The sequence below is a fragment of the Talpa occidentalis genome, unplaced genomic scaffold (assembly GCF_014898055.3).
Source record: "Talpa occidentalis isolate TD23 unplaced genomic scaffold, MPIMG_talOcc4v2.1 talOcc4.6, whole genome shotgun sequence".
Classification (NCBI taxonomy): domain Eukaryota; kingdom Metazoa; phylum Chordata; class Mammalia; order Eulipotyphla; family Talpidae; genus Talpa; species Talpa occidentalis.
Window position 1 is genome coordinate 51,370,334 of NW_023604972.1, and position 19,224 is coordinate 51,389,557.

Here is a 19,224-nt window from a genome sequence, read left to right on the forward strand (position 1 = left end):
TTATGTACAGCAAACTTGCTGAACTCATTTACTAGTTGTAGTAGTTTTTGAGGAGTTCGGATCCAAGTCAAAATTCTATGTGTGATCCTTTGGACCTGACCATAAGCAATTGTAAGATGCCATTGCTATGCTAGATTTAATTGTTTTCCTTGAAAAAATATTTCTAAATCTGTCGTATGTCTTTGGTCAATTTCTAGAGTCTTTACATCGCTGTTTTTGAAAGTTTTCTCTAGTTCAATCAATGAATTTTATAGAAAAAGTTAGCTAGTTCTTCACACTGGTATTCTAGAAATTCCCTTCCAACACTTACCATGCTTATCTTGTCATCTAACAACACTACCTCTAGATATGACTTCCTAAGGCTGAATTAAATTCCTCTTTAATGTCTTGACATAGGACCTGTGCTATTTCAAAGGATTTTGCACATTTCTTACAAGTAACTTCCCGCTTACTCATCTGGCTTGCTCACTACACTATTAGACTACAAGCTCACAGAGGGTAGCCTCTTCTTCATTGCTCTGCCCTAGCAGCTACACAGCATTTGACACATAATAGAAACTCATTGAAAATAATAAATTGACTTGAATTAATTAAATGAAAGTTAAATATGTAAATTCATCTACCTAGATTAGTAATGGTAATCCCTACATGGAAACAAAGCTACAGTCATTTAACAAATTCCTAGCCATACCCTCATGCCAACTATATAAAATGTCAGGTGTATGTCTGACATTACTGGGAGGAGGGGTGAATCTGTTTTTCAAAACTTGGCATTTCAAAAAGTTACAATACACTGTATTTTCCGGTGGAAGTGTCACATGGATGGTCACGTGGCTAGAGAACTGTGGCTACCATCATTTGATTTATGAAAGATATTAACATTGACTCATTTGGGCTAGCATATATCAAAATACCTCTGAATATAAGATAATTAAGATTTGGGAGTAGTAAATTTCAAGACACACATAAAAGCTCTACTCTAAAATGTGTAAATACCTACTACAGCCTATGTCATATGGTGGGAATAAGGTTTAACAAAGATTTTAACCTTATGTTTAGTTTTTTATTTTCTATGAAAATCAAGAAGAGGTGTCATAGCCATACTTATTTTATTTATTTTTTAAAAGAGACAGTCTTCATATTTAAGAAATTTTACATCCATCAAAGAATTTTTGGAACTTTTTAGTTCATATTTTAAAGGAATTGTTGAAAGATTCACTGAAAATAATCTGACCAACCAGAAAATACATGTAATATTACCAAAACACTAATAAAATAGTGCCAGGAAATATAGTTTATCCAACATAACAATACCTCTTAGATGCTGTAACTGATATGAAGAGCTACTGCTTCTGACTTTTCTAAACTCACAGTAGTGTAATTATTCACATTCAATAACTTCTGTTCTTTCCAATTAAAAACTAATACATTTTATCTTTAAATGTTTCTCACAAATACACTTTAAATATTTCATTCCATAGTGGTATCAAGAGTTTTTTTCATTCACAAACAAACAAAAGTTACTCCAAAAGGAACTGGTAGCCTAGATTTTGGACAATAAAGAGTTCAGGAATGCAGCAAGTGACATTTCTAAAATATAAAACAGAGAAAATTCTCAGAGGAATATTCAGTAAGCTCTACTAAGCAGCTGGCCACAGAACTAGAACATTTGTTAATTTTACTGGTGATTTCGATGGGATTCCAGATGTTTCCAAACTCAACTTGAACTCTCATCTTAGACTTTGTATTTTGCTTTTCAAGTTACAGTAATGACACAAACGTGATTCAAATCCTTGAATTATTCATTATTGTCAAGGGTGTATCTTACAACAAACTGGACTGGAATTACAAATCCAACAAAGCCTGGTCTGCATCCAATACTTCATGTGGTTCTCTTCACCAGCAAGCTTGCAACTTGACCATCCTTGGATTATGCTGCCTGACCAAGGAAAGCAAGGTTTGAATTGTTTTGCCAGTGTCAATTATATTTTCAACAATCAAGATATTCTTTCCAGTTAAAGTTGGGGAATTATCTCCACCAATTATTGTTACATTCCGACTTGACTAGTCATTAAAGTAGCTCTTCAGTCTCATCAAATCTGTAGTGATAGATCACTACAGACATCACTATTTCTGTCCAGTATTTTTATTTAATCCAACAGTTTAGCAAAGAATTTATTGGCCATCTTTAGCACATAGAAGAAAATTATGAGATGACCTCTCATTTATTTTATCACATTTTCACACAAGTCTTTCAGTCCTATACATAATTACTCTATGAAGAATAAGCAAACACCTTTTCCAAGCCCTCAGTATGATGATTAGACATATAAAGGTATACCCTGATCCATCATCACTTATCACGATGCTGGGACTGCCATGATTATTGTAAAGCTCTCAAAGATATGCCTTGTGTTTGTTATCAGAAGGAGACTAGGCGAGGAGCAAGAAAGAACACAACTTTTTCAGATACTACATGCTGATACAAAGGTAAGGCACAGGAAATGCTGTTTAAATATTTTTTGAACACCTAAAAGTTTATGCCACCAATTTTCAAACTGCGTCCTATTGATCACCATAGATGTAGCTTTGAGACTACTTAAGGATGGGGGGAAAAAAAGTGTACAGATTTCTGACCTCATCTCTTTTCTAATGCCCACTTATAAGCTTTATATATTGGAGTGATCATTTTTTTTTAAAGGAGTCATAGCAAAAAATAAATAAAAAGAAAGATTTGGAAACTGCCAAACTAGTGTTATGTAAGATAAACACAATTGCTTGATGCATTAAAAAAAATAACTATCTTTCTAAGTTATTGTAAGAGATAAATAAAATTATATATTTTAAGTACTTCACAACTCTAAAGTGCTTATAAAGTTGAATATTATATTTGATTGCTGCTCAGTGTTGAGAAACCTGTAGATAAAGATAGACTAGCATAAGAAGCACATTTATACCAGATATACATTGCAAACTCTTTGCCACTTATATATATAATTTTCTTTACCAAATTGTATTTGTTTAACACAGTCATAGAATGTACTGAATGTCATGTTATTTGAACAGAGACCAGTTGTCTCACCTCTTACATTCTAGTTACTTACTATAACAGAGTGCAGAACAGAGTTCTATAACCTAAGGTGTTTTCATAAAATAATGCCCCTCTACAGAAAACAGAAAGAGTTGGAGGTTTTTTAATTAAAATATCATAATTCTATTTTGTCTTTCATGTAGCAATGGCACAAGTTAAGGAGGGTTGATGTCTGTTTAAATCTGATTTTATCTTACTGCCCAGTGTCTTAAGAGAAGAAAAACAAGCACTCCATTATTCTGATAATAAAAAATGTTCTCTTAATTTCCTATTGTTGTGTACAGGATTTAGTGCTTACTCTTTAATTTCAGTGTCAGAATGTGAACTGTAATTAATTTTCATAAAATGGAAAGCAATAAAGTCAGATATATTAAACGCTAGCTGTAGAGGTTGAGATTGTATAATTTACAATTAGGGGCAGTGGGGAAGGAAACAGCCTACACATTAAATAAGTGATAACTCATCTTGACTTCTGCTTCAGAGATTATGAAAGTGGTCAACAAAGCTGCTCAAACAAAAACCCAAATCTATGGGATATTTGGAATCTTCTCAAGAAGGTCTATCAAACTTGATGTCACCTCTCCCTAGTCCAACATTTGGATTGTTTTTATTATCATTAATTAACCATAATAATATGCATGAACCTAAATTACCATCTAATGAATCACCTAAAACCTTTCCTAGGCATTATTTGCAACAAACTATAGATAATAGACCATAATTCTATATCAACCATAAAAAAAGTCAACTTCTTACTGATTTAAAATGCAGGCTCCCTTTATCTTACTATCAAAATTTCCATAGAGAGGATATGTTTGATATTGGGGAATATTTGTATGGTGGTTATTTATAAGTGGTGCTATACAAAATTATATAAAAAATTTTTCTACATAAAAAACAAGTATATTTATGTTGGAGAAATTAAAACAAGTGTACTTTTCTACCCTGTCTTATTTGCTTCATATCATGCATCCTACAAAAGGATACAATGGACGTGGTCTTTAAAAGAGCAGAGAGAAACAGTGATTTCTCAGTTAGATGAGAGCTTATTCTAGAAAGTATTGGGACAGACTTTGTAGGTCACAGAACTTTCCCAATGTGATCTCACACTACACCTAAGGTGTGTGTTGGGGGAATCAGAAGGAGAAGGCAGAGCAAATTCTGACATCCTGTGTTTCAGGAAAGACACTGAGAAATAAAGTTGCTTGTCCAAGTTTGTACCATCTGTAAATGACTGCACAAAAGCTGCATGTAAGTTTAGGACTCCACATTCATTCTTGGGGCCAACATAGGCAACAATAGGTATAAGATCAAGAGAGAGTTCATTAACAGGTGTGGACCATGCCTCGCCTAAAGGGTGTTAAAAGCACAGACAGAGTAAAGAAAGGGTCCTCATATACTGAAAGGGGAAAATGTAGAACAACATCTGCCCACAAATGAAAATAAGGGAAGGGAAACTGATGATGATGACAGTGATGATAATGATGATAACAAAAATCAGGGAAAGCAATAAATGAGTTACAATCATTTTCAACCTATTAAATTATGCACCATGACCTGGATAAGTTAGGTTCATGGAGAATGACACACAAACTATGTGGATTTTAGCTTTAGATCTATTAATTATCCATAGTAAATCTATCTGATAGAAAGGAATGTATATCAAACATGTTCAATCCTCTACAAATTCCACTGCTGGGAAATAGAACATAAGTTAGTCACCTGGTAGTTACTCTGGAAATGGAAAAAGAGTATAAAATAATGGTGATTATTTTTATAGACAAATAGAAAAATTGGTGTATGGTTTTAAAAATCTAACAGAAAATTAAATCAATTGTTCATTTCAAACTTATCAAGGTGAACTTACAGGAAAGTCTCTTTACCTTACATGTCTGCATTACTTGATTCTTTGTGTAACAGTTATTACTTTTATAAAAATAAGTTAAACATAACAATTTCATTTTATAAAAACCTAAATTGCAGTCTAACTTTCCATGAAATTGTTAGTTGAACTGAGAAGGTCGCTCAGAGTAGGCGTGTTGGCCTGCATTAAATGCTCAGCTTAAATATAACCTTCTCCAGGAGGCCTTCTCTGATACATCCATGCAACCCCCTGCTCCCAGGCCCCTGTCATCCCCTCACAGCCCCCATCATGGCTTGTATCTACACATGTACTTCATAGTATGTGTACAATCCCTGGCAACCATGCTTAAACTCAGGCTGAGGCCCTTGCTTTAGAGAAACTGACATGTCACAAACATCAAAATTACATTTTTTTTTTCTTTTTCAGATCCCAAAGAAAGACTTCTGAGAATTCAGTCTATATTTAATGAATTATAGAAGAGAAATGTGCTGAGCAGGCCAGGGAAGGCTGGGCTGAGAACAAGTGAGTCTATGTCACAAGGAGAGAAGAAAATCTGAACTTCCAATCGGATATGAGATAGTGGGGGCCCCTCTGTTTGAAGCTGTACGTCCCAAAATACCCAGCAGACAGGTTTTCCCAGCAGGCTGACATCCACCCCTTGCCTCTTTCCTGGTGGAAATTTGCTCAGAACTGCCAGAAAGAAGATGAGGAAGTGAATCGCGAGGGATGGGACTCCCAACCCAGCTCTCTGGGTATCTGGGCAATGTCCATTTCTATAGCAGCTTCCAGTATATTCTGTCGCCACCCAGACACTTTTTTCACTGTGCTGTGCCTGTAGATCCTTGTTGCCACTCAGTGTCACATGTGGCAGAACTGACCTGGAAGAGACCAAGGCCCCACTAGCCTGCTGGTCAGAACGGTAAGAATCCCCAGGCTGAGCTTCAAGGCTCTGGAAGGGAACATAAACAGGGCCAAAGGCATAGCTTATGACTTTAATAATTGATATATGGCTACCATTTGTCTCTTGCTCCAGCACCACAATTGTTACCAGCTGATCTGATTATTAGCTTAATAACTGTCTTTCTTGCTGATGGACATGTTCCACAAACTAAAAAGAAAAATCACATTTATTTTGTTTAAAACTCTAGTACAGGACTTAACACATTAGACACAAAACAAGTATTTGTAGAATGAACAAATGACTGAAAACGAAGTGTTAGCACACAACATAGCCATGCGCCTTGCCCTAAAAACTCTTATGATGAAAAATTCTCTATATTAAATCTGAGAAGAAGGTAACATTTCATATTTGGCACACACCCAATGCCCACAGTTCTTGGTAATGGAAGTCATTGTACCCCCACCCCAAAATTAATGATTCCCACTTTAAACCACCAAATCCAAGAAGTTTCCTATGAAGAACTCATACCAATATTTTCTGATGTGTTGAAGAACTAAAAAACATGATATAAGGAAAATACTAGTATCCTACCCCCATGCCAAAAAATAAACACCAGCCTCATATTAACCCACATTTTGGTTCACTGGAATTTTACTCCATATAGTTTTACTTTTTCAAAGTTAATTTTCTTTTAAAATATGGAAAATAGATATTCATAATAAGCTTATCTTTGGAAAGGCTACATTGTTCCCACTTAGAATTTATAATTTCCAAAGCAAGTAGAATATAATGTGTACCCAACCTATAACTGGAATTGGTTATTTCTGTATCCTAAGTCAGAGATGATATTTATTATATGTTCTAATGAGCACCTATCATCTTTTAGACCCTTAGTAACTATAAAAATATCATTTGAAACGTGCCAACAACTGATATCAGGTAAGTCACTTTCTTATGGGTTGTTCTATCAATGAGCAAATGACTGCCTCAGAGAGTTCAGCAAACTTTTATTAATGAATATTCCCTTTCCATAAATATCGAGTTGTGAAATAATGTCATGTTTCATGTAAAGAACTTGAGGATATGCAAGGAGAAAAATGTTTACAATGTTTGATGAGGGGTAAGCATGAGAATTTATTGATGAAAGAAAATGTGCTAAGAACAACCATGCCTACTTATCATCTTCATTTTATTTCTTTGAGCTTTGAAAAAATATTTAAGCAACATGATATAGAATATTGCCAGAATAGTCTAAATATGGAATATTGAGGCAAGCCTAAAATGAAGTAGAGAAATGGAGAAATGTTAGGAATAATCTGATTCCAACAAACTAAATTATTTCATAACATTTTATAGTTTACAAAATCCCTTTCACACCATCATCTCAATTGACTTCACACATACTTTCTGAGGCAATGTACTGCTCGCTGTAATGATCAGAAAACCAAGATGAACTTTAACTACAATGTTGGTTGCCTCCATTATATTCACCCCCTCTTTCTCTGTTCCCAAGAGAAGCTTAGTTTTGTCCACACCTACATCTTCCTCCACATAGGTTTACATGCTGGAGAAGGCTGGTCCACATCTCCAGCCCAAGAGCTAGTTCTGATTGAGTCAGGCCCACTGTGGTAAATCTATTCCCCTTGCCAATTGCTGGTGTAAGGAGTGTCAAGTGATGAAATTCTAACCAATGACCATGAGAATAAGTCTAATAAACTTTCCTCTTTCTGGGAAAGACACAGACATGGAAACTTCTTTTTTGCCTGTTTGAATGCATTGCTAGAAACTACTGTATCTTGTAATAGACCAATGATCTCAAAGCTGACACCTCTAGTTCTAATCTTTCTACTGTACTTCAGACATGATATCTGTCTGTTTGATAGTTCTAATTAACACTTAGTCACTCAGGGTTGGCATATTTTAATTTGGACTAATTATTCTCCCACCTCTGTCCTAACTTGTGCCAGTCTTTCCCAGTCAATGTCAGAAACACTCATCGAGTTGCTCACTGTCAAACCCAAATCTATCAACAAGTTCTGTCAAGTCTCACTCAAAAAAAAAAAATTCCACATTTTTCCATCTCTGTGTCTCCACTGTCACTGTCCTCAACTAAATCCAGTGTCTCTTAGCGCATCACAGCTCCCTCCCTGACGTCCACCGATCTTCCCACTTCTGTTCAAGCCCTTCTCAAACATCGGTCTCTGTGCACCAGCCACAGACAACTTTGAAAAAAGTAAATGAGATCATGACACTCCCTGATGAATCCACTCAGTGGACCTCTTGTGGGATTCAGAATAAAATAAAAACTCCTTAGCATAGCTATATGCCTTTGTTACTTCTACAAATCCATCTCCTATATTCTTCCTGTTCTTTAACATGCCACTGTCGTTCCTGCTTAGAGTCTTTGCGCCTACTGCTCCCTCTGCTTGGTATATCCTCTTACCAGTTCTTTGTGGCAGCTCTGTCTTGACAGGATTCAGTTCAAATCTCTGTCTTTCAAAAGATTCTGACAATCTGAAGAAGTTCTCACATGTACAACTTTGATGACATCATTCAGTTGTATTTTCTTCACAGTACTATTATTATCAGATATTATCTTAATCATTAATAAAGTGTTTACTATTTGTCTTTCTCCATTGTAACAACACTACATAAAAGAGTAACATTTTACATTTGGCTTATCAGTTTTTCCAGGACCTAGAACAAAGTTGGCACTCAATATATTTTGTTAAATCAATGAATGTATGTATGCCAGTCACTTTGCTGGATGCAAGAAATAAACAATAGATACTTTATTCCTTCTAAGAACTATTTTTTTCAATAATTATTTTTAGAATTTTGATAGAGATAATTGAGGTCAAAACTAGATAAAGAAATAGGAGATCTACCCCCACCCCAGTAGAAATTTGCGTTAGATCCTTGTGTGGGTAAAAATGACCTTGCTGAAATGTTGTGTGTGTGTGTTTTTTTTTTAAGATTATTTATTTATACAAGCATTGGGTACAGCCAGAAGCACGGGAGGGTGAGAGAATCCACCAGAGCCAAAGCGGGGAGCAGAGCAGGCAGAAGGACCGAAGTACACTGCTGAGGGGAGCAGCGGGGGCAGGAGAGATCTGCATGCCATGTGGGACCCTCCTCCGGCGGCCGGTGGCCAGAGAGCAGCCGGGGATCGAACCGGCGCTGCAGAAGCTGCAGACAGCTTCGCAACCCAGCGCTCAACCACAGCGCCACACAGGAGATGCCCTGTGTGATTTTTTTTTATCGTGACTACCTACATTGATTAATACAGAAATATTGGAATCTTCCCAGCTGTGTGTGTACCTTAATTAAGACAAGAGAAAAATAATAAAGAGATGCTAGGAAAGGCATGAAGGAAAGCCTGGAGAGAAGAGAAAATGGCTAGGCTTGGAATGGAGGGATATTGACCAGAGAAAAATTTAAAAATAGTACAGTTGAGCAGAGGACATGAGGCCTCTGAAATTAATACTCATTAAATTTGGGCAAGTCTATGATATGTGAATATTAATCAGGTCCATTTCTCTGGAGTTCTCTATAAATGCAGTTTAATATTACATGAACATTTTTTGCAATTACATAAACTTATCTTTTACACATAAACTGCTGCCAGGAAAAGTCTACCCCAATCCCATATTTAATCAGTATATATTTTCTTGAAAATTAAAGCTATTTTTCTACTCATGTCTGCATAATATCATCTTGATGCTTTCAAGTTCAATATTTCTATCTAAAGAAAAAGTTTTGAATCTACCCAATGTATTCAGTAGCTCTCCCCAACTTTGCTAACCTTCAAAATTTCACTAAGCTTCCATCTTTACATTTAATCTGGTGATTAAAACTTTAAACATGGCCATAAAAGTAATCTCCATATTAAAACTGGTCTCTTTACCACTTTTTGTAAATATTCATTTGATCAGATCTAAGTCCACTTCACAATATTCTCACAGCTACAGTAACATCATAAAAATATCACATACTATATAGGATATATAATGCCTTCAGCAGCTTTTCCCCAACGTTGTTCTATGAAACAATAATCCTGATCAAATAATTTGGCGGGGGGGAGGCATTGCCTCAATTTTAAATCTCATCCTAAACTGGGATGACTCCAAATTGCTTTTTTAAAAAAACTTACAATAAAAACTTCATCAGTTTTTCAAATATAGTTGACCATGGAATTCTTATATTTCTTCACACAAAGTCCACTGCTTTCCCATGGAATTGCTATGTTTGATGGCTGTAAAGATAAAACTGTTGGTGGATTGAATGTGCATATGGGTAAGTCAAAAGCTCCAACATTTTCAATCTGAAAAACTATGGATGTCATCTGTTGAGATGATGCCCAAGGAAAAGTATGTGGGGACGAAAAAGTAAGAACCCTGAATTTGGTGTTAAACATATTAAATGTGAAACCTGTGTAAGATGTCCATTTCTGTCACATTCTCTCCTATTTAAGCAACCAAATTATTGGCATGATAAATCCAGATTTACTCACATGCTCTACTTTTAATCACTCACATGCACTGTATTTTGCTTCTGTATCAAAAACACATGACCCAAGTCATCCATGTGACCTTGCAGCTTATAGGAACTCCCAATAGCAAAGGAAACTATTTACCCCTTTCTTTCCTCACACAGCTGTTCTTCCATCTTGAGATTTCTAGATTTCCATAACTTCCCATTCAATTATATACTTTCTTCCCAGATACCTAGAGCAATCAAACAAATGACCTCCAAATCTCAGTAGCTTAAGTCACATCTTTGATGGTTCTAGTGTCATTGTCATTACTGTTGCTGGTTTTTTAGCATCTCACCATTCCATGATCATGAACTCAGGACTTAGGTGGCAGTCTCTGCTGACAACTCCTCTGTTAATTCAGAGTCAGATTGGTGTTTGATGACAGGACCTGCCTAGAGGAGTTCAGTGTTGGTTTAGTTAGGCATCTCAATAGTCATTTCAACCACAAACAACCTTTCAATATTTTTGAATCACCTTTTAAAGAATAACCAAAGAATGAAATACACCTCTATATCATTGTTAAAGGCAATAGTAAAGGCACAGATTTTCGAACTTCCAAAGTGATTTGTGAAACACTTGAATAGACACAGAAAACCAAAATGTGGTATATAAAATTGCTAATGATTTTGTCTCTCATCATCAGGAATTCATACATTTGACAAGATATATAAAGATTTAATCTCTTGCTATTTTCCACATGACCCTTCTAAGAATATTTTCTTAACAAAAACCTTTATATTTTGCATTTTTTCACGATACCCAATAAATACTTTTTAAACAAATATTTCTCATCTATACATCATGCAGAACTAAACAGCAGAATAAAATGGTTAGAATTGTGGGGGGGGGGTTATTTTAAAGATTTATTTATTTATTTGTTTGTTTGTTTGTTTGTTTATTTATTTATTTATTTATTTATTTATTTATACAAGCACTGGGTACAGTCAGAAGCACGGGAGGGTGAAAGAATTCACCAGAGCAGGGAACAAAACAGGCAGACCAACGAAGTACACTGCTGAGGGGAGCAGCGGGTGGCAGGGGAGGTCTGCGTGCCATGTGGGACCCTCGCCGGCAGCCGGGGATCAAACCAGCACTGCAGAGGCTGCGGGCAGCTTCACAACCCAGTGCTTAACCGCTGCGCCACCGGGGAGGCCCTAGAATTGTGGTTTTGAAGTCAGACAGAACTGAGCTTAAATCCAAGTTCTGCCTCTTATTAAGAAACTAGAAGTTTCTTAAACTCTTTAAGATCAGATTTCATGTACAAAATGGGAATCATAATGGCAGGGACTTCACAGAGTAGCTGGGAGATTTAATGATCATTTAAGGTAAGGTACTTAGCACATATATGACACTGCCTGTGTCCAGTGGCAGTCATAATTTTTGTCCTTGCTCTTGTTGCTATTTAGAGATGGCATTTAGAGATGCACAAAATAGCAAAATGTCCCAATCATCTTGCTCCTGAGTATAGCCCAGCATCCTTTGGTAATGCTCTTTTGTGATATCTGACTCACTTCAAAGAAAGAAGTAAAACAAATGAAGTATTTATTGAGATAGACTATTGAACATCCTTGGGACAGAACTCTGTCCTTTGACTCTTCAAGTCAAAATCTGCACGTGGAGATGCTCACACCATGATTTTGATAATAATGATTTTGAGGTACTTGATTTTAATGTCAAACATATCTAAAGCTATTAATAGCATAAATAGCTTTATGCAAAAGGAAACTGATTTTTTTTTAATTCTTATAAAATATTATCTTTTTTTAGACTGGATAGGAACAAAGTATTAAACTCTATTAACATGCAATGAGAAGTTTGGTATTTCCTTTACAATATCCTCATCCAAAGACTGTTTTCTCCAATCATTTCAAAGTGGCCTTTGTCTTTGAATAGCCAAGCCTTCTGGAGGCCAGTGACCAAAGCCTCTTAGTTGTAAGTGTCCAACTGGTGAATCATGTCTGAGTGAGGTGAATACGGGCTCACTTGACAATGCCTTTGTTAACTCAGAAATAAAGTGGTTGCAAATAATGAATAAATAAGAGCCTTATGAGAATTACCTGGCAGTAAGGTAGGGACTCTATTGGCATTGTGTATAACTCACATCTTACAAATGAAAGGGAATAAAATCCCTGCCTTCCACCCAACCCATATTCTTTATTTTGCCATTGTGAACGTATCTCTTCTTGCTATAATTAAGGCTGGAAATGCAGCCCCAGATTCCTCACTTGGATGTTTCTTTGACTTCGGTTACATGCACGTTCTGTAATGAGGGAGAATCTTCCCAAAACTTCCTCTTTACAATATAGGCTGCCCCCCACTCTTCTGCTGGGGTTACCTCATCTCTGAAAAGGCACATTCACCTTCTTGAGAATCTCGGGAAGAGCTGGAAGAGTGGACCTACAGACTCCCCACCACAGCTACCACTTTCTCTTTGTGTGATTCCCCAAGCCAGGGCACAGCCACAGACAGCGCCCCAACTCCAGGGCTTCAGAATCCACTGGACAACATAAAGGATTTTCTAGTACATGTAACATTTCGGAAACCCCATTAGGTGAAAATGAGATCACACCCCACGTTTAAACCTGCCTAGTCGCTTGTGCTGTGTGCTCAAAAAGAGTTTGGAAACCTGCCATTTGGTCTGAGAATGCAGGTTGAACAATGTTCCCGCCTCATCCTTTCCTTGACAGACAGCTCTACAACAGGATTTTGGCCCTCAAGCTAGTGAGAGAGAGGTGAGGGGCCTGCAGGGGGCTAGGGGGAGGGCTGGCATTTCAGGAGGCAACCTCTAATCGGCTTCCTTTCTTCACAATTTCACAAACCATTCTAAGCAGCCCAGTCTTCCCCCAATGAAACCAGGGGCCTCTAACATCTTGGCTACTCTGCATTAAACTGGTACTGCAGCACTTAACCTGCCGAGCGCCTTTCTCTAGACACCTGCCCAGCAGCAGACTAAACAAACAGGGATTCTCCACTGCGCAAAAGTTGGCTTCTTTCAGGAGGTCTCCCATCTGTTAAAAAGCCATTGTCTGAGAAAGTGTTCAGCTAGCTGGGGAGCCAGAGCGATTGCACACTGAACTGCCCCTTTTTCCCCATAAAAAGTCCTCGTTAGCATTTTCTTTTCTCCCCGGTTTTCATTGCCTGATTTATTCATTGGTTTCACCTCTTCTCCCCTGCCCCTTGCTTCAGGAGGAGAGCCTCCTTGTCTTCAGTTTCTCAGGGGTCATGTCTTTTCAGTCACCGGGACAATACCCGCTGCTGGCATCTGCTTCCAGATCCAATCAGCCATATTGTGAACACATCCTGCCAGAGAATTGTTCCTCCTTTTGCTCGGCTTTGTTGCCAATTTCATGCCATGTATTGCTCCATGTTTTGTGCTTCATGAAGCTGTCACAGGCATAAAAGTGGTCTGACCAGGGTCATAGTAAAAGGGGTGGGAATGAAACATCCACCAAAATGTTGAGCAGGCCACCCACAGTACACACACACATACACACACACACACAATCTACAGTCACACCATCCCCATACACACATCCAGCCCACACACACACTCACACCCAGCTCACACACACCCACAGTCCCCTCTCAAACACACATGGTCCACATGTGTGCAAAACACAGGACACAGAGACACACACACACACAATTCTTACATACCCACAACATATACACAAACGCACACTTCTGGACTCCCCAAACATTTTCTTTTCTTTCCTTAAGATTTCATTGCTAGCCTAATGAGATAATTTATGCTTCTCCAGAGGAGTGAACAGTTTTTCCAGGACCATGGGGTTTTGATTCCCTTAATAAACAAAATGAATACATTAAGTTGGGGCTTGGGGACAGTGGATGTTGTGCAAGTTCAAGAAAAAGGTTGGAGTTTTCCCTTTTTCCTCAGGGATTCCTAGACACATATAAATATTAACTATATTGGATGCACGATATTAAAATACATCAGCAAGGGCTTTCACAAGAAAGTTCAGATTGAAGGAACATTATAGGAAGCATATTCATCTTTTTTGAGGCCTCAATCTTTCCTACAGAACAACAATGTATAGTCAGAGGGAGAAATCGACAAAAGCATACCAAACAACTTCTTGGATTTGGGGGAAGGTAACCACTAGCCCCCTCCTCTCCTAGCCGTGGTTCTTGGGTACAGGAGTATTCCCACCTATCAAGAGGCTCTTTGTAAACTGTGGATTAGCTGCCAGAGCACAAAAGACTAAACTCCATTGCAAAGCTTTGCTGAAACCCAGCTTTCAGGAAGGAGGGGAGCTGGGGCTATTTGCCCCATCACCCAGAATTCTGTGAATTGATTTGGGCCTGACTGCTGGCCGCCAGCCAGCTTGGGGGAAGTTGTCTTTCTCCTTAATGCTATAAGTTAAGAGAAAAGAGGGAGGGGAAATTGAAGAATGAAAACTCAAAATCCTCATCGTGAAAATGTCACTAAAGTTTTCTCTTATTTCTGCAGTGTGTTCTTTGCTTTTCTTATTTCAAAAAGTTCTAGCAATTCTAAATGTAGCTACTTTATAGTTTATTATCTGTAGACTTATGTTTTCCCACATTTTTATCCCAGCACCATGAATATTTTCAGTGAGTTCATTTTTTGGTTGTTATTGCCTGGTGATGAATGCCAGAGAGTTGTAACAAAAAGCAGAGTCTCATGCAGGGAGACAGAACATGGCTGTCCCATGGGGTTAACATTCTTCTTCATCCCCCACCACTAACAAATTCATACAGAGGTCTGTTCAACTGCTTAAGACTTCCATCTCTGGAGTTTCTCCTCCATAGAGGTATTATCCTAAATGGCAAAATTATAAGTGTTATCCCAAAGAGACTATAACAAACTTGCAAAATGGTAACCTACAAGATGCATTTAAATGCATTTAAATGCATTTAAATGCATTCACTTCCACCAAAATCACATTCATGAGGAATAGATGCTTCCAACTGAATGAAACAAAAAACTATGTAAAATTTGAGTGGGAAGGCAAGTCATGAACCAGAGAGTTGCAGAACATCAAGACCGAACTCATAGGTATTCTCTAGAAAGGAGTTTGCTTTTAATTCTCTGTAATGAATTGTTAGTGACTAGAGAAACCTGCTCTAGGGTTGGGGGGAGAAGAAAAGGTACCAAGTGAGAAATGGCAAGACAGGGCTAGGTCAGTCTACACACAGCCTCCTGGGTCTATTTTAAAATTACTGACCCAGTCCCTTGACTGCTACATGATACTGTACTTGGCTTTAATCAGTACTTGTACTTTATTTAATCAGTCAAAACTTTTTAATGACAACTTTCAGACAAATACTCTTCTAAGGATTGAACATTTGTGTATGTTCTCACCCCAAAAATTCACATGTTGAGGCGCCAGCCTTAAGTGTGGCTACATTTGGAGACAGGGCCTCTAAGGAAGTAACTAAGACTAAATGAGTTACTAAGGTAAGCCCCTCATCCAATAGGATTAGTGTCCTTATAGGAAGACACCAAAAAGGGAGTGTCTCTCTCTTCTCTCTCTCTCTCCACACACACACACACACACACACACACACACACACACACACACACCCCAAGAGGTCACGTGAGCATGCGTTAAGATGACAACTGCCTACAGGCCAAGGATAATGGTCTCAGAATGCACCCTACTTTACTGACACATGGATCTTAGACTAGAAGACTCCAAGATTGTGAGAAAAAAATTCTGTAGTTTAAGCTCCCCAGTCAGTGGTGATCTTGTTAAAGTAGCTCAAGCTGAATATGACATACACCACCGTGGACTTGGTGTGACTGAGAAGTTCCAAAGAAGAAGAATAAAACATATGAACATGACATGCCATTGTCAAAAATGAGTGTCCCTTCCAGACTGCTCCCAGACAGGATTGTGGGGGCCTAGGAACTTTACCCAGCCCCACCTTTGTCTTGACTAACTTTAAATCTGTTGGCCCTGCTGTGTGATTTCCACTTCTTAGATATAATTTATCAGGATTTTCTGAGAAATAGGACACATCACTGCAAAAAAGCAACACATCCCAAGTGAAGGTCAGGAAGATCACTCAAGGACACTGTTGAGAGTTTGCATTTCACCCACCTCCCTGGCGAAGTCTACACTTGGCTTCCATTAAACATTGGTTGAGCATCTATAATATGTCAGCTGCTATGTTGAGTCCTGATGGGTACACAACTCTGCACTCAAAAGGCCTCAAATCTAGTGAGACAGGCCCTTACATCAATGTTCCAATTCAATCTATATTACAATATTAAAACTGTTCTACAAAAGGAAAGTGCGAGTGGGTGAGTCCCCAGGAAAAGTGTTTTCCTTCTGTAATAGGAAATTTCTTTTGCAAAACAAGAAGTATGAAAGGACTTGCATGCTGAATGAAGAGGCGGCTATTTTGGTATCATTGAAATACAAGAGACAGGCCTTGAGGATCAGAAGGTTAGGGCAGAGGATATCAAGGGATAAAACCCATGAGGGGCCATATAAAGAAACTACATTCTGTGATACGAGAGACTAAAGGGAGGAGACACGGAACGCTTTGGTGATATCAGTTCAGAGATGAAAGATCACCTCCAATACCCAATTTCTTAACCTAGCCTCAGAGTACATCAGTCCTTTGCTTTCCTCGTGAGTTCATTATTTTTAACTTTTTCAAGGGTCTTTTGAAGCTCTAAATCCATCCCGTCTAACCAGAGTCCAAAATGCACTTTTTTTTTTTTTTTTGCCATTTCATGAATTTTTCTTTCTCTCTTTGCCCTATACTTTTTATTTATGTTTAATAAGGACATTGAGCCAACAAGACTTGCAAGAGGGCCGGAGCCAGCTTTGTGCTCTGTGTGAGCGTGTATGTGTGTGTTAAACAATTTCACGGACATCTGTCATGCACAGTTAACTTTGCATTGCTGCATTTTAAGTGGTAGGCCCCGGCTTGGCCGGCAGTGATAAAGTAGCTGGCAGTTTTCAAAAAGCCACAGGATAACAGAGCATGAATCATAAAACACACTACTGTGTAGCAATATCCAAGTTCATTCAATGCAATGAAACCATGCAGAGGCCCTTTATCCCCAGCTAATTATGTGGAAACGTCTAAGACAATAAAGCATCTGGTGGTCTTTCTTCCCCGTTTCAATTTTTCTCAATATTGTGACAGGGGAAAGTATTGTGCCTTTCCCAGGGTAGTTGCAGTGAAGAGGAGTAAAAGCAAGGGTCAGGGAAGAGCAAATAGATGAATTTATAACTTTCTTTTTATTTATTCCTTCCCCATTGTCTCTCTGGAAGTCTTCCTTCAGGGCTGTATTTTGGGATCACTATTCTCATTGCACTCTGCTTGAATCCCCTTTTCTCGCTCTTTACAAAAATACCACCCATACTGCCAAACCTGCTATGACTCACTGTTGCTGGTGGGGTTTTCTTCCCCCAAGAATTTAAGTCTAAGATTTATAATCACTGTCCAGAGTCAGGTTAAAGGAAGGGCTCTTACTTCCAGGAATGAAACTTAAGATGCTATTTCCTTCTAGAAAGAGGTGGTAAGAATTGTCCCCGTGATGAAGGTTTTCCCAGAGAGGGTTCCCTGTAATTGCTTTGCACATGGTTCTTTTTCCCATTCTCTGGAAAACACACACAAATGCCATGCTTGCACTCCTGGGGGTTTCGATGAAAGCCCCTTTATAGCTACGCACTGTGCAATGAGACCCGAGCCAGCGTCTGATGAGGTGACTAATTGGTACCACTAGCTTAAAAAGCTAATAAGTTAATTAGATTAACTTCATTCGTGTTTGCACAGGGCTTTGAAGAGGGAAACACTACAGGAGCCCTGGCTCCATGCTGGGTACAAGCTTTCCTGAAATGACAAGAGTCTATTGTGATTATATTCTGTTTTTGTTCTATTATTCAATTTTTTTCAGCCACCTCCCAATTTTTCTCAAGAGCCAAATTAAAGTTACATAATGTGCCTTGAGTATCTTCCAGTGAAGCAATTTTTTGTCAAGTGTAAACTTCATCCCAATCGTTATAAATGTTTTTATCTTTCTATTTTCTCAATGTTGTTATTATCAAAACATCCAAGTTATTTTAATCCCAACTTAAGAATCAAGTCTTATTCTTTCAATCCCAAAATAGAAATAATTTTACAGAAATTTAACTGAGTGGCATTGGTGTTCCCTTTGGATTGCTTAATTGTGTCACACCTTAAAAATGTAGTTGAGCCCTGAAGTTATGGTGAAGAAGTTTTGTGGAGTTTTAGCATTATGTTTTGTGTATCATCAATGTCTTCCTTATCTATCTATCTGACTGTCTACCTGTCTCTCTATCTCTCTATCTCTCATATCCAGCAAACGCTGGATAAAACACTAAAGTAATGTTCAAGAGATTCAAAGACAGAGAAAATAGTTGTAGCCCTCAAGAAGCTATTAATCTAAGAAATAGCATATCTGCTCTAAATAAAACACTGTAGAGCAGAGTGAGGAGAAAGATGATTCAACTGGAAGACCAAGGAGAGATTTTAAGAATAAGGAAGCTTTTGAATTGAACTTATAGTTTGGACAAGTGGAAACAGAAGAAATAACTGAGCTTTATGAAAGGTGCAGCATAAACAAAAGTACTGACAAGAGAGGGCACCCAGCACACCCAATAAGCAGAAAAGAATCCAGCATGGCCGAGGCTCACACTCAGGGAGAAGTGAGAAATGGGCTGCAAAAGCAGATGAGGTCAGATGGTGTGTAGATTTTGGCAGGTTTGGTGGCAGGTTTGGAGTTTTGTGTTTATTTGTTCATTTGTCATCTGTCTGTCTTAGCAGGGCTATAAGATGAAAAGAATCAGGCAAGGAAGAACAATGTG

At 38.0% G+C, this 19,224-nt stretch overlaps 1 pseudogene; it reads right to left on the bottom strand.

Moving 5' to 3' along the window:
• Window positions 1-1,735: 1,735 nt before the first annotated feature.
• On the bottom strand, window positions 1,736-7,338 carry LOC119260346 (hypoxanthine-guanine phosphoribosyltransferase-like; annotated as a pseudogene).
• Between the last annotated feature and the right edge of the window lie 11,886 nt (window positions 7,339-19,224).